Source organism: Triturus cristatus, chromosome 1_2 (assembly GCF_964204655.1).
Source record: "Triturus cristatus chromosome 1_2, aTriCri1.1, whole genome shotgun sequence".
Classification (NCBI taxonomy): Eukaryota; Metazoa; Chordata; class Amphibia; order Caudata; family Salamandridae; genus Triturus; species Triturus cristatus.
In genome coordinates, this window is record NC_140580.1 from 223257775 (window position 1) to 223273206 (window position 15432).

Below are 15432 nucleotides of genomic sequence, written 5' to 3' on the forward strand. Positions count from 1 at the left end.
TGGCAGAGGTAGGTACCTTTGACCAAATAGGGACCCTTGCTTCTAAGTCAGGAAAAGGGGATTACACTACTGGATAACCCCTGCTCACCCCCTTGGTAGCTTGGCACGAGCAGACAGGCTTATCTCAGAGGCAGTGTGTTAAGCATTTGTGAACACATACAGTAATACAGTGAAAACACTACAGATGGACACCACACAGGTTTTATAAAAAATAAGTATTCTTTATATAGACTTATCACAAGACCATAAACAACAAAAATCCACAATACTATACTCAATAAGAATCCTTCAAGATGGTAGAAATAGTTCAAAAATAGGTTATTCACTTAAAAGCACTCTTTAGCAACAGATAACCCCAACTGGAGTTATCACGACGTCGAGGTCATCAAAATCCCAAAGTACGGCGCCGACCGCGAGGTGCACGGCGTCGGGCCCGGAGTCAAGACAGACCCACAAAGAACAGTACCTTGGAAAAGCGAAAACAAAGACAGCTCACGGCGTCAGGGAGGTGCGGCATCGTTGGTGCGGTGCGGCGTCGGTTCCTTGCTTCAGGGGAGATGATGCGTCGGGACCTGGATGCTTGCGCAGGCAGGGGAGGCGTCGGTTCCTGACCGGAGAGGAGGTGACGTCACGATGGCGCTGAAACCACGGTTCCGTACGATGTCACGATGTCGATGGATTCTTGACCACCCACGTCGACGATCGGCTCCGCGATGATGTCGGCTTTGGAGTCGATGCGGCACAGCAGCAGGCGTTGGGCCGGCGTAGCAAGTCGGAGTAGCCCTCAAGGCTATGGCAGGCTTACGATGTCGTTCGCTGGCGTCGATGTGGCATGGCGGCCGGCGTCGGGTCCGTGTTGCATGTTGGAGCAGCGCTGACGGCTTCAATGCAGAAGACGGCGTAGCTCACCGGTGTCGGTGTTGCAAAAACTCCTTCTGTAGCAGCTAGAACAGCAAGGGGTGAAATCTGGTATCCCTGAGACTTCGGTCAGGAGGCAAGCTCAAATCAAGCCCTTGGAGTAATATTCTGCAAGATGATGAAAGTTCTTTAAAAGTTCCTTCTCCTCTCCTTGGCAATGAAGACACTACTGCAGGCCAACCCAACAATACAGCACACTGGCAGGGGGGGCAGTGCAACTCCTACAGCTTCCTTGGTGCTTCTCCTTGGCAGAGGTTCGTCTTGTTGTTCCAGAAGTGATCTCAAGTCTTGGGATCAGGGCCCCATTATTTATACCCATAAATCCTTTGTCCTCTGAAGGCAGAGGGGCTTTTGTCTGGCCCAAACCAGTTCTGTGCAGTCCTGGAGCAATTTGTTTACAGGACTCCTTCTTTCCTTTGACAGTGTGGGCCAGGGACATCAGACGCACCACAGGAGGTGGAGCCAGCATTGTGCAAGGCAGGTACAGCCCTATTCAGGCCCAGGTGCAACTCCTCCCACCACTCTACATGCAGATAGGTCTATTCAGCCCTGTACTGACTCACCCTGTCTCCTAGAATCCCCCAGCCCCTGTCACTCACAAAACCAGACACACAATACACAAAACCTAGCAGAGGCAGGCTTGGACAGTTAGGCAAGAAAATACCTACTTCTAAAAGTGGTATTTTCAAACATAGAATGTTAAAACCAACTTCACTAAAAGATGTATTTTATCATTCTGAACTCGAATTTCTACCATGTTCCCTGGGTCAGTTAGGATTATAGGATGTTATAATCAAACTCCCCATTCTGGTCTATGGGGAACAGGTAGCCTTGCAATAGTGAAAAACGAAAATGGCTGTAATTCACTATTAGGACGTGCCACACACACCAGGGCATGCCCTACCTTATACTTACAATGCACCCTGCCCCTGGGCCTACCTTTGGGGTGTCGGATACGAAGAAAAAAGAAGGTTTAGGGACTGGCTAATGGGTGCACTCGCCAAGTCGACATGGCAGTCACAGACTGCACACAGGCTCTGCAATCGCAGGCCTGAGCCACATTTTACAAGCTGCTTCTGTGGGTGGCACAATCAGTGCTGCAAGCCCACCAGCAGCATTTGATTTACAAGCCCTGTGCATACATGGTGCACTATACTAGGGTCTGACAAGTAAATCAAATAACCCAATCATGGAGTCACTAATCAATACATCAATTTAACATAGGGAGCACTTGCACTGTGGCACTGAATAGCAGTGCCACAGTTCCCAAAGCATCTAAAACCAGCAAACAGATCAAAAACAGAGGAGGCAATCAGAAAAAAGTGGAAGGGAGACTCACGCCAATGGTACCAGGTCTAACATGAACGTTTCGTTGCAAAGAAAGAGACTCGCAGTATGTAAATGGGTACTCTTATAAGGACTGAGAGACTGTGATTGGTGGTTAAGGAGCATAGCATCATGGGAAATGTAGTTTGTTTTATATTTAAATGTTTTTCATTGGCTGCTGAAATTTAGCAGTAAAGGAAAAAGAAGCAATTGACGCGAATGCTAGCAAATTTATTATTTACATTGCATTTCAAACAAAACATGTATTATTTTCAATTATATTAAAAACATTCATACACATTTATAAATACTTTTTGCATCAACTTATATAGTTAAATGATCTCCAATATACAATAATTTGTACAATTACAACCATTTCTTCAGACACCTGGAAAATCCCTTGCTACATGGGAAAAATGGTTTCATTGTTTTGAAGACTTTTTAGTTGCTATTGATACAGAGACATTTTCAGCTAAAGGGGAAAAAGGCCATCCTTTATAGTAACTTGGGATCTGAAGGACAACAAGTATTTGATAATCCTCTGTTTTAATGCACTCTGGGATGGCGATGGTTGGAATGAGTATTTGGAGGCTACGAATAGAATTAAAAGTACATTTACAGAACAACCCAGTGTTCTACTTGAAAGATTTAATTTCAACAACAGAAAACAATCGCAAGTAGAATCCATTGAGGCGTTAGTCTCTGAACTCAGGATCCTCGCTTCCAAGTGCAATTTTGAAACCACATTAGACACAGTCATCAGGGATCATTTTGTTTTTGAGTGTAATTCAAGAAAGATTCAGGAATGCTGGCTTAGCTGTTATGAACCCACATTAATTGAAGTCCTTGATATGGCTAAAGCCATTGAACATTTAGTCATTTCCAGCAAATGTATTGTTACTGAACCTTGTTGAGCATGCATTGAGTTCGATACAAAATGATGATGTTGTTAATGCTTTATCATTTATGGATACAACTTGTAAAAAACTTCAAACATCAGGGACATATTGCTTTAGATGTGGTTCCAAAACACATCTAGGCAATTATGCCTCTTGTCCAGCACAAGGTAAGAAATGTAATATTAGTCATAAAATGGGACATTTTCAAGGAGTATGCAGAAGTGTCAAAAATGCCTAGACTGAACTCTGTAGATCTTTCTACAGTCATGGATGAGTGTTCCCAAGATCTATCAAGGGTAGTTCTTACACTTGATGTTGATTCACTAGATGTAGAACCAGTGAAGAAACCTTTATGTGATGTATACATTGGTTGCATAAAACCTAACATCATTGCTGACTCAGAGGCAACTATAATTATTGTCTCTGACACTTTCTATTCAAACACATGGTCTGAGACTAAACCTTTAAGTCGCCCTGAAGTGTCTCTGAGGGCATACGGAGATCAAGATATAAACATGTTAGGTTTCTTTATGGATGATTTGGAGTGTCTAGGAAGACAAACATACACAAAGATATATGTTGCAAGAAAAGGAAAATAACGATGACATTTTATCTGAATTTACACATACATTTCTAGAAGTCTTTAAAAATAGGATTGGAAATATTGGAAGTTTTGAGCACCAAATAAAACTTATGAATAATGCCTTACCAGTAACACACAAAGTAAGACCAGTACCTTTGTTCATAAGGTCAGAGTTAATGAATTTGCATGGCAATTTAGTTAAGGAAGGTGTGATAGTGCACACAGACTCAGAATGTGTACGTCCCATTGTTGCAGTCTGAATAAAAGAAGAGGACATCAGATTGTATGCAGACTTACGCACCCTTAAAAAGAACTTAGTTATAGATTGTCACCCGTTACCTAAGATACTTGGCTGATTAGCAAACTTAAGTTCTGCCAAGTATTTTACCCTTTTAGACTTGCGTTCTGTGTACCACCAAATCTCACTTGCTGCAGAATCAAAAGACCTCACCGCATTTGTTACTCCTTTAGGGCCTTACAAATTTTTACCCTTACCCTTTGGTCTTGCAACTACAGCAAGTGTGTGCCAGAAATTAATAAATACCATTTTATCTGTCATATCAGGTATGCAAGCCTATCAGGATGATGTACTTATCTATTCCAAAACCATGTCAGAAAGAACATAAGGACATACTCAACAAAGCTTTGGAAGCTTTTAGAAAAGTAGGTATTACGCTCAAACTTGAAAAGTGTTGTGTATTAAAACAACTGGAGATGGCATAAGACCAACATTTCTTTTGGCACAGGCCATCCAGGATAGCTTAAGGTCATTTCTTGGAATAAGTGAATATTATTCAGGGTTATACTGTTGTGGTACAACCAATTAGAAAAAATTGTTGCAAAAAAAGTACATTACATTTGGGATGAAGCAGCCATTGAAAGCTTTCTCCAGAATCAAAAAATGAATTATCAGTGCACCTGCTTCACTCGTTTAATCCTAGAAGCAAATGTATACTTAACCCCTTCCATGCGTCGGACGGCCGGGAGCCATCACGGTGGGCGTGTGCGTTGGACGCCTCCCGGCCGTCCTAGCACCCACCCACGGGGGAAGCGCTCCCCCGTGGGCCGCCCATCATCCTGTCCCCACCCGCAATGAAAGGGGAAGCCCTTCCGCTTTCACCCCCCCACCACATTATGTAATGACGTCAGCGCGCCTTGCGCGCTGATGTCATTACATGGTACAGGACGCGCTGGAAGCCATTTGCTTCCAGTGCATCCGGCGAGCAACAGGTAAGTTTGTCCTCGGGGAGGGTGGGGGGGATTTTAAAAAGGCATCGGAGGAAAAGAAAGTGTTTTCCTTTTCTCCCATGTCTTTTTCAGGTCTCGCCTACGCAGTGCGCATGCGCTGCTTAGGAAAAGACCTTTAGCAATTGGCACAGCTTTGCTGCCAAAAACGTGCACGCATTGCATTCCTTTGAATGGCAACGCGTGCACGTTTGGCGATTTCCTTGCGGGAGCGAGCTTTCAAACCGTGTGTTAATTACAAACATATGGTTTCTGCTCGCTCCCGCAAGGGAAATGCGCAGGCCCCCTCCTCTCTCCCCTCCCCCTGCTGCCTCCTCCTCTCCTTTATTTTCTGCTCCCTTCACCTGCATTCCACCGGGCCACATTTGCTCTCACCCCCCAGCCCCTCCTTCTTCGCTCCTAATTCATCCAGTCAGCCTCGGGGCGCACAGTAGGAGCTCAGCCTGAACCGGTGCTGCCCGCTGGCTGGGGGCAGAGGCCTTGAGTGGGGCTGAGAAAAAACAAACAGAGTTTCTGAGCAGATGTGCATTGTCCAAAAGTCGGTGCAAGAACAGGCCACAGAGTAGACGCGATGGGGACGTCACCTGAACGCAAGAAGGGTAAGGAGCCGAAAGAGGAGGCTGTGTACCTGAAGAGGAAGATCACGCTGCTGCGGGCCATCTCCCTCACCATCGGCACCATCATTGGCAGCGGCATCTTCATCTCCCCCAAGGGGGTGTTGAAGAACTCGGGGAACATCGGCCTCTTCCTCCTCGTCTGGCTTGCCTGCGGGGTCCTCCCCATGTTTGGTAGGTGTATTTTGAACCCCCTGTCATCAGGGCACTTTGTTTCCAGGCAGTGTCTTTCTTTCAAGAAAACGGGGGATTCTGGGAGCTGTAGTCTTGCTTTCAGCTCAGTTGAACCAATCAGACGGATAGTAGCCCTGGAGAGGAGACTTCGTGTTTGAGTGACGAGCAGTGTCTAGTACCGATACCTGTAGAGCAGTAGAGAAACCTCAGCCCCGTCTTACTGCACATTCAGCACCAGCCTGTGCGAAGCCTTCACGTCTCGCTGCAGCCCCCCCCCCCCTGGTACCGTCAGACTCTGCCTCTGTTACCTGAAGAGGATAACACCAGTATGGCCCTTCACGGATACCCCGAAACACTGAAAGGTACTGACAGGTCACAGCCTGGACCCAGTACTTTCCCTGGAGAGTACTGGTACCTCTCAGCATGGGTTGGAAAGTTGTCACTGAAAAGTTGTGGCTCTTTACAGCCTGGGTCCAGTACTTTCATTGGAGAGCACTGGTATCTCTCACCGATTCTGGGTAGGAAAAAGATCCAGAGTCAATTATACACGTGCTCTGCACTGAAATGTGTTATATATTTTTTTAGTTTTGATACTGTCGACAGCATTTATAATATTTTGAGCACGCACAAGATAGTGCGGGCTTTACTAAACTTCTCCCAGGTTTGTAAAAAACATTGGAGAGCTGTTGACAAACAGTAGGCTAATATAGCCTTATTTAAATACGAAATAATAATTATCTCTGTTCGATTTTGTAGTTTATTTTAGATAGAAATTCACATTTTAGTACAAAACAGGATTAAAGGGGTACAGTACAGACATGAAGGGCTAAGGTGAACATCAATCATTGGAAAATTATTTGATGCCATAGTGCGCTACTGGACATATAGAACAGTGGTTGTGACAAAAGAGAGAAACATGGTTACGAAATTAATAAACTATTGAGAGGGAAATAAAACTACATTGAAAATATAGCAGTCAAACAATCCAAGTTGAGCAAGCATTGGCATAGCCAATAGGTCTCGCCTTTGGGACCTTATAAGTGCTTAGCCATGCAACAGTTGATGTTGTTGCACCAAGGATATAGTGCTGCATAACTAAACACTTATAAGGTCCCTAAGGCGAGACCTATTGGCTATGCCAATGCTTGTTAAGCATTCCTGCTGCATGATCGCGCATGGGACGCGATCGTGCAGCAGGAATGCTTGTTTTTTTAAAGGGCATTTTGTGCATAGCTGTGAAGGTTTCAGATTGCCATGTGTGTCATTTTAATGCATCGTGAGGAAATCAACCCTGGCTAAACATATTTGTTGAAAAGGCTTCGACAGATCAGTGTGAATTTCTGCTTTGCGAACTGTACCGATAATTAGGGGCTTGTAAAACAACTCAATCACGTTATGTTTGGTACATTTCAGGGTTATGGTACAATCGAATACCCAAATTAATGAAACTTTCAAAGGACTCTTACAACACAGTTTGCTTTCTGTAGTTTCCACACCATGCCCTTGCTCAAGCACCTCAGCAGCAAATAAGGGACAGCTGCGTGGCTAAAGGTGGAGCAAGGGGTCATCCTTGTGAAATAGAGGGTCGCAGATCATTTGATGTTATTTCCGCGACACCTGGCATTTTCTTCATGTACAATCTTTTCAGTAAGACCGTCCAGGACATGGATCAAATAGTATAGTGTTCAAAAATTAAAAAGCCCAAAGGCTTATAATTTTTGGAAACTCCTTCAACAAATAAATTTGAACACAGATGAGAAAGACTGTAACAATAACTTAAAATGTTTCTGGTCGAAAAATACAAACGTGCCTCCAGTCTGAAGTGGTATGGGATACTTTCATAACGCCGATGCTTTGCAATGGTCAGTACAGGCATGTACCTTTTGTGGTTGTGAATAAACACACTTGACTTGGATGGTAATTATAAGTTAATAATATCAGTGTAATTATGAGTGACAGTTTCTTGCGAGCAAAATCAAGCAATGAAGGCGAGGGAAACCTAAATATCAGAACCCACGCGCTCCTCTAAAAGTAAATTAAATGAGTGGCACAACTTTTACCCTTGGCCGAGTCCCGCCCCCTGCCTGTCCGCCATCGCACGAGCAGATACTGCAGCTCCAGCACCGGTAGCAAAGATGGTGGCGTTCTGGAGACAGGCCGGACTCAGCTACATCCTTACTGTCTGTGTATGATGGACTGCAGGTTAATTCTGTGTGTAGCTGTGGGCACCAAAGAGTCTGCAGCTGTGTGATGCTGTTTGCGTGCAGGTGGCTTGCATCTGTGTGCAGTGTAGCTGTGCACTATGCTATGTGCATGCAGGAGGCTTGCAACTGTATACCCAGTGTAGCTCTGCACTATGCTGTATGGATGCAGTAGGCTTGCGTCTGTGTGCACAGTGAAGCTGTGCGCTATGCTGTATGGGTGCAGGAGGCTTGCGTCTGTGTGCACAGTGTAGCCGTGCACTGTGCTATGTGCATGCAGGAGGCTTGCGTCTGTGTGCACAGTGAACTGTGCGCTATGCTGTTTGGGTGCAGGAGGCTTGCATCTGTGTGTACAGTATAACTGGGTGCAGCAGACCATAGATATCATGCCTCAGGCCTCATCTCTCAGACTCATCCTACATGTGGCTGGGCAGGAATCAATCTCCTTTTCTGATAAAATACATAGCTGCTACTATCTCAGCTAGCATGCTCCTAGCCTGTTGGAGCAGCGCGCACACGCCATAGCGTGCTGCCACTCCAATTTAGTTTGAAGCAGCACTAGCTCAAGTGACAGCTGAGGCGCTATGCGTGACAATGCATTTCAGTGCGGTGATGGGGAGCACCACACTGAAATGCGTTAGTCTAACGCCTGATGCGTGGGACTTGGTAGGACTGTTTTGTGCCGGGGAGTGACCCCTTGGGCAAGGGTCGCTCCCCCTTTATGAGGGTGAATTTTTTGGCTGTTTCTGCTCCCTGTGGGGGCAGATCGGCCTTATGCTTTTAGGCCCACCTACCACTTTTGCTTGGCTGGTGGATAGTATGTGGACTAGTGCATTATTTGCATATGTGATTGTAATGTTTTATTTCTCCTTTTTATTCTAGTGCAAAGTTTTTGATTCTTGTTTGCGGTTTCAGCAGTGGTTGATCTGCAGTTTTGCATAGTTGCATGTTTTTTGGTAAGAAAAACATTTTTGTTGTGTTTACTCCATTAGTGTCATGCATGAATGAGTTTTTTGTAAGTGGTGTCATAATAGCAGCATATTTAGTTACTGTTTTGTGCATGAAATTCTTTGCGATGTGTTTTGCGTTGTCTTATGTGTAATTTTCTTTTCTTTTTCTTTTTTAGTGGGATACTGTTGGTCCTTACTGTGTCTGTGCAGAGTAGATGGTGGTGAGTCTAGCTGCTTCTGGCAAGTGGGTGGTATAATGTTGGAGTATATAGGTCTTTGTCATAAAGCTACATTTTGTTTATTTCTTTTTTTACAAAGGGTTTGTTGTTGTTGACTTGTTTGACAAGTTACCTTTATTAGTAAGCATTATGGCTAGCCGTAGAATGACTGCTCAGCAGGTGATTGGTATGCTTCTTGAATCTTCCTCTGAACAGGATTATGAGACTGACAGTGCGTCTGAGGGAGAGGAGGGAGGGGAAGATTCAGGCAGTGAGTTTTCTCTACACATGGAATCATCGGATGATGAAGCTACTCTCAATGCGGATGAAGCTACTCTCAGTGCGGATGAAGTGCCTGTTTTAGAGGAGGACACTGATGTGCCAATGGTGCAAGAGGCATCTGGATTGCAGCCTGAGGCTGCTAGGCTTCCTACTGGAGTGCTGGACTCTGGGTTGATCCAAACATGGTGCGGCCGGTGCTGCCTGCCTTTAGTGGTGATGCAGGGTGTAGAGTGGATTGTGAAAATATTTTGCCTATACAGTTTTTTCAGTTGTTCATGGATGATGTATTTTGGGGTGAGATTGTTGAGCAGACTAATTTTTATGCTGAACAGTTTTTGAGGGACAACAGTGCCAGACTTAGGCCCCGCTCTAGAGCTACCTGGTAGACTCCCACAAACCTGGATGAGATGAAGAAGTTTTTGGGTTTGACTTCTTTGATGGGCTTGATAAGTAAGCCGTCCCTGGCTTCATATTGGTCTACCAGTCCCTTGATGGCAACAGCCATATTTCCTGCAATTATGAGTTGTGATCGGTATTTACTTTTGCTTCGGATGCTGCATTTTGTTGATAATGCTTTGGCGTTGCCACGAGATAACCCTGACTGTGACCGTCTTTTTAAGATTCGCCCTGTTCTTCATCACTTTGTAGATCGATTTTCAGAGATCTATACTCCAGGAAAAGAAATATCTGTTGATGAGTCTTTGGTCCTGTTCAAGGGCCGTTTGGTTTTTAGGCAGTACATTCCTAGCAAGAGGGCACGTTATGGAATTAAGCTGTATATGTTGTCTGAGGGTGGGACAGGATATGTCTTTAATTTCCGGGTGTACACTGGTAGAGATTCCACTATTGACCCCCATGGTTGTCAGTCCACTTTTGTAGTTTCAGAGAAAATTGTGTGGGATCTTGCTAGAGGACTGTTTATCAGAGGCCACCATTTGTACCTTGATAACTTCTACACTGCTGTGCAATTGTTTAAGGAATTGTTCAAAGTGAACACTTTTGCTTCTGGCCCAACCCGCTGTAACCATAAACGTTACCCAAAAGAGCTTGTTTGCAAAAAGCTTCAGAGGGGACAGTGCAGTGCCTTGCGTAGTGAGGAACTGCTATCTGTGAAATTTGTGGACAGGAGGGATGTGTACATGCTGACTACCATTCATGATGAGAGTACTTCACCTGTGACTATTTGGGGTCAGCTTGGTGAAGTGCGCAAACCTGTGTGCATTTTAGACTACAATAAGCACATGGGTGGTGTTGATACAGTAGATCAGAGGTTGGAACCTTACACTGCTATTTGTAAGGCTTACATTTTGTATAAGAAGTTGGCCATCCATCTCTTCAATTTAGCAACTTTCAATGCTTTTGCTGTGTACAAGGAGTGTTCTCCTGCATCAAAGATGACTTTTGTTCAGTTTCAGGAGTCTGTGATAGGCAGCCTTGTTGTTGTGGAATAGGCAAGTGTTTCTAGAGTTGGAGTGGTGGATGATGTGGCTAGATTGAAAGATCGCCACTTTCCTGATATAATTCCTCCCTCGCCCAAAAAAACAATCCCTGTAAAAGATGTAGAGTCTGCTTGCGAAGAGGTGTGTGGAAGGACAGTCGTATGCACTATGCCGATTGTCCTTCTAATCCTGGGCTGTGTGTTCCCACATGTTTCAGATTGTAGCACACTCAAAAGAGTTTTTGGGAGCAACCGTGAGTCTAATAGTGTACTGCCTGGTTTTATATAGTTGTTCAGTTTAACGTTTGGCAATAGAATGATGTCTTTAGTTACTGCTGTTGTTTTTGTAGTTATAGTTTTGTAGTTGCAATTTGTTTGTGTTTACTTTCTTGTTTAAAATTTTTTAATGACGGTGTGCGTGGACTGGCGCCTGGCTGACGGTGTGCATGGACTGACTCTTGGCTGGTGGTGTGCGTGGACTGGCACTTGGCAGGTGGTGTGCGCGGACTGGCATTTGGCTGGCGGTGAGTGGACTGGCACTTGGCTGGTGGTGTGCGTGGATTGGCGCTTGGCTGGTGGTGTGCGTGGATTGGCGCTTGGCTGGCGGTGTGTGAGTAGTGACTTGCTGCTGGTCACTACACACACTGCTAGCTAAACGCCACTCCATGCAATCCGTGAGCTGGTGTGGTTGCTGTGTCAGGAATGTGGGCATGTGAAAGTGATGGGCCCTTGAATGGCGCTGTCTGCTGGTGTGAGTGTTGTAATGTGCTGGGCCTGCGGCTGGCAGTGTGAATGGTTTTGTATGTGTCACACGTATGAAAGGTGTATGAATGGCCTGTAAAGCGGTTGGTGCCTTGTCGTGGCTTTACAGCTCACGAGCTGTGAGTCAATGGTTCAGTTTCTCGTTGTGTCAATTATTAACTGGACTCCCCCTGGTGTCTAGTTTCCAGAAATGTGTGGGTTTGGTAGGTTTCCCTAGATGGCCGCCGAGCCCCGGGCCAAAATCTCATGGGACCCCGCTTGCAAAACCAGGTTGGTTTGTGATAGGTAATTTTGATGTCGCCTCAATAGGTTTTGGGCCCTTGCCTGTCGCGGGTCCTTGACCCAACCACGCGAGTGAGGTACCAGTTTTATTGGTAGACCTGGGGGAACGCCTGGTGGGAGGAAATTTGTGGATCCACACAGATTCCAGAACTTTCCCACACAGAAATTGGAGGAAAAAAGTGATTTATTTCAGGGAAATTTGCGGTTTGCAGGGGATTCTGGGTAGGAGAATGTTGGGGGAACCACGCAAGCCATACATCGCTGGACTCCCCCCGGTGTCTAGTTTCCAGAAATGTGTGGGTTTGGTAGGTTTCCCTAGATGACTGCCGAGCCCTGAGCCAAAAACTCATGGGACCCCCCCCTTGCAAAATCAGGTTGGTTTGTGCTAGGTAATTTTGATGGCGCCTCAAAAGGTTTTGGGCCCTTGCCTGTCGCGGGTCCTTAACCCACCCACGCAAGTGAGGTACCATTTTTCTCGGAAGACTTTGGGGAATGCTGGTGGGTGGAGTTTTGTGTATCCACCCAGATTCCAAAACTTTCCTCCACAGAAATGTGAGGAAAATGTGTTTGCTTGGTCAATCTTTTAGGTTTGCAAGGGAACCTGGTGAGAGCCAGTCAAGTCCCCCTATCCTGGATTCCCCTGGGTGTATAGTTTTAAAAAATGTATAGGTTTCTGAGGTTTCCCTAGGTGCCGGCAGAGCTAGGGTTCAAAAACTACAGCTAGGCACTTTGCAGAAAAAGGGTCATTTTTCACAGTGAAATTGTGGTGTGTCCACGTTGCGTTTTGCGCAGTTTCCTGTCACGGGCAGTAGGCCTACCCACACTAGTGAGGTACCATTTTTCTCGGAAGACTTTGGGGAACGCGGGGTGGGTGGAAATTTGTGGATCCACGCAGATTCCAGAACTGTCCACCACAAAAATGTGAGGAAAATTTGTTTGTTTTGGACAATTATTTAGGTTTGGAAGGGATTCTGGGTAACAGAACCTGGTGAGAGCCAGTCAAGTCACCACATCCTGGATTTCCCTGGGTGTCTAGTTTTAAAAAATATATAAGTTTGCTAGGTTTCCCTAGGTGCCGGCAGAGCTAGGGTTCAAAACCTACAGCTAGACACTTTGCAAAAAAAGGGTCATTTTTCACTGTGAAATTGTGGTGTGTCCGCGTTGCGTTTTGCGCCGTTTCCTGTCGCAGGCACTATTCCTACCCACACAAGTGAGATACCATTTTTCGCTGAATACTTTGGGGAACGCGGGGTGGTGGAAATTAGTGGATCCACGCAGATTCCAGAACTTTCCACCACAGAAATGTGAGGAAAATGTGTTTTTGTTGACAATTGTTTAGGTTTGCAAGAGATTTTCGGTAACAGAACCTGGTGAGAGCCAGTCAAGTCACCCCATCCTGGATTTCCCTGGGTGTCTAGTTTTCAAAAATGTAAAGGTTTGCTAGGTTTCCATAGGTGGTTGCAGAGCTAGGGTTAAAAAACTACAGCTAGTTACTTTACAAAAAAAGGGTAATTTTTCATTGTGAAAATGTGGTGTGTTCATGTTGCGTTTTGCACCATTTTCCAGTCGCGGGCACTAGGCCTACCCACAGGCCTAGTGCCCGCGACTGGAAAACGGTGCCTTAGGGTAATCCAGATTTGAAGAGCAACTATTATTACCTATTGACTTTTGATGCATTTCTGCCTTCCAAATGAAAGACAATGTGTAAAAAAGAAGTCATTTTGAAAAATGACCGATAATTCTCATGCTAGTATGAGTATTCCCAATTTTGGAAATGTGCAAATATCTATTGTTTCTAAACTCTATATTTTGTTCCCATTCCAGAAATACATAGATGATTTTTCCATGTATACATTTTCCCAGAATAATTGCTATATATCCGATACATAATAGAAAACCATTGCAAGTCGCTGCTCAGTTTTTGGCTCTGGGTTCGTCGGGTTCTTAGTGAGCCTACAAGTCCTATATATCCCCACAACCAGTGAGGTCCAGCGGATGTAACGGTATATTGCTTTCAAAAAGCTGTCATAATTAGAAGAAGTTACAGGTGAAAACGTTGACACAAATGGCTGTTTTTTTCAACTAATTTTCAGTTTTTTCTATATTTAACTGTTAGTTTCTATAAAGAAACCTTGAAGGATCTACACAAATGACCCCTTGCTGAATTCCGAATTTTGTCTACATTTCAAAAATGTATAGCTTTCAAGGATCCATTATTGCTTTCATGACCATTTCTACCATTAACTGGAAGGAGGTTGAAAGCACAAAAATTAGCAAAAATAGGTTATGTCCCAGAAAAATGCCAAAACTGTGTAAAAAATGTTGGTTTTCTGACAAAAGTCTGTCATTGCTTAAAAGCTGGGAAAATGGTGATTTAAGCCCCACAAACCCTTTTTGATACCATTTGCAGGGAAAAAAACAGACGCTTTCATTTGCAGCCCTTTTTTCCCATTTTTCCCCCACAAACAAAATTTAGCTGTATTTTGGCTAATTTCTGGGTACCCTCCAGGGGAATTCACAAACCCTGGGTACCTTTAGAATCCCCCTAATGTTGGAAGAAAAGGACGCAAATTTGGCGTGGATACCTTATGCGGTCAAAAGGTTACAGGGGCCTAAGCGCGAACTACCCAAAATAGACAAAAAAAGGCTTAGCACGGGGGTGGGGGGGGGGGGGAGACCTGTTCTCTCACAGCGGTATGATGGTGGAGAGTATACAGTAGCCTTTTCCTCCCGCTCATTAAAATCTTCAGAAGCGCACAACAGCAACAGCAGAGGAAGGCATTGGCTTGCGTATGGGCCATAGAGAATGTAATTGCTTTTAGATAGCTCTTACTACCCCAGACGAGGTATCAAAGTGCTTTTTCCGCAAGTAGCACGCTATTCCAAGACCCAAAAATAATTATTTGTGAATTATTTTAGGGAAATATGACATTAATTTGAGCAGTGGACATGTTAGCCTGTTTGTTGGATTGAAAATGCTAGTGGAGGGATTGGAGAGAGAAGGGTCTAGAACATTAGCAGTTGGATGAGGTTTGGGATGAGTATGGGGAGGTGGAGGGGGAGAGTCAGAGGGATGGGTTTACAAAGGCTTGTTTGGGAGATCTAAATGGTAAAAAAGGTATGAGATGATGGCAGGAGGGGTAGAGGAGAGAACAGTCTAGAAAGGGTTATTTTGGGGATCATATTAGTAGAATGGGGTTTGGGATGAGTGAGAGAGGGGAGGTAGAGGATATATTGAGAGAGGTATAGAGTGAGAAATAATGTAGTGTGTTGGAGAGAGTAGTAGAATGAGGTTTGGATAGATGCATAGGAGATGCTGAATTAGAAGCAAAGTAATAAATATAAAGCTACATAAGTACATGGAATATATGCCTAAGGAAGGTAATATATGTAGATTTAAGTTGTATTTAATAAACTAAGACTTTAAATTGTTGCTGTACTTTAAGTTAATTTATTTGTTTTTACTAATAATGTTTTAAATATAATTCATTGGTGAAGCAGTTATAGATAATCAATCAATCAGGTGACTTGTAAGGCGTG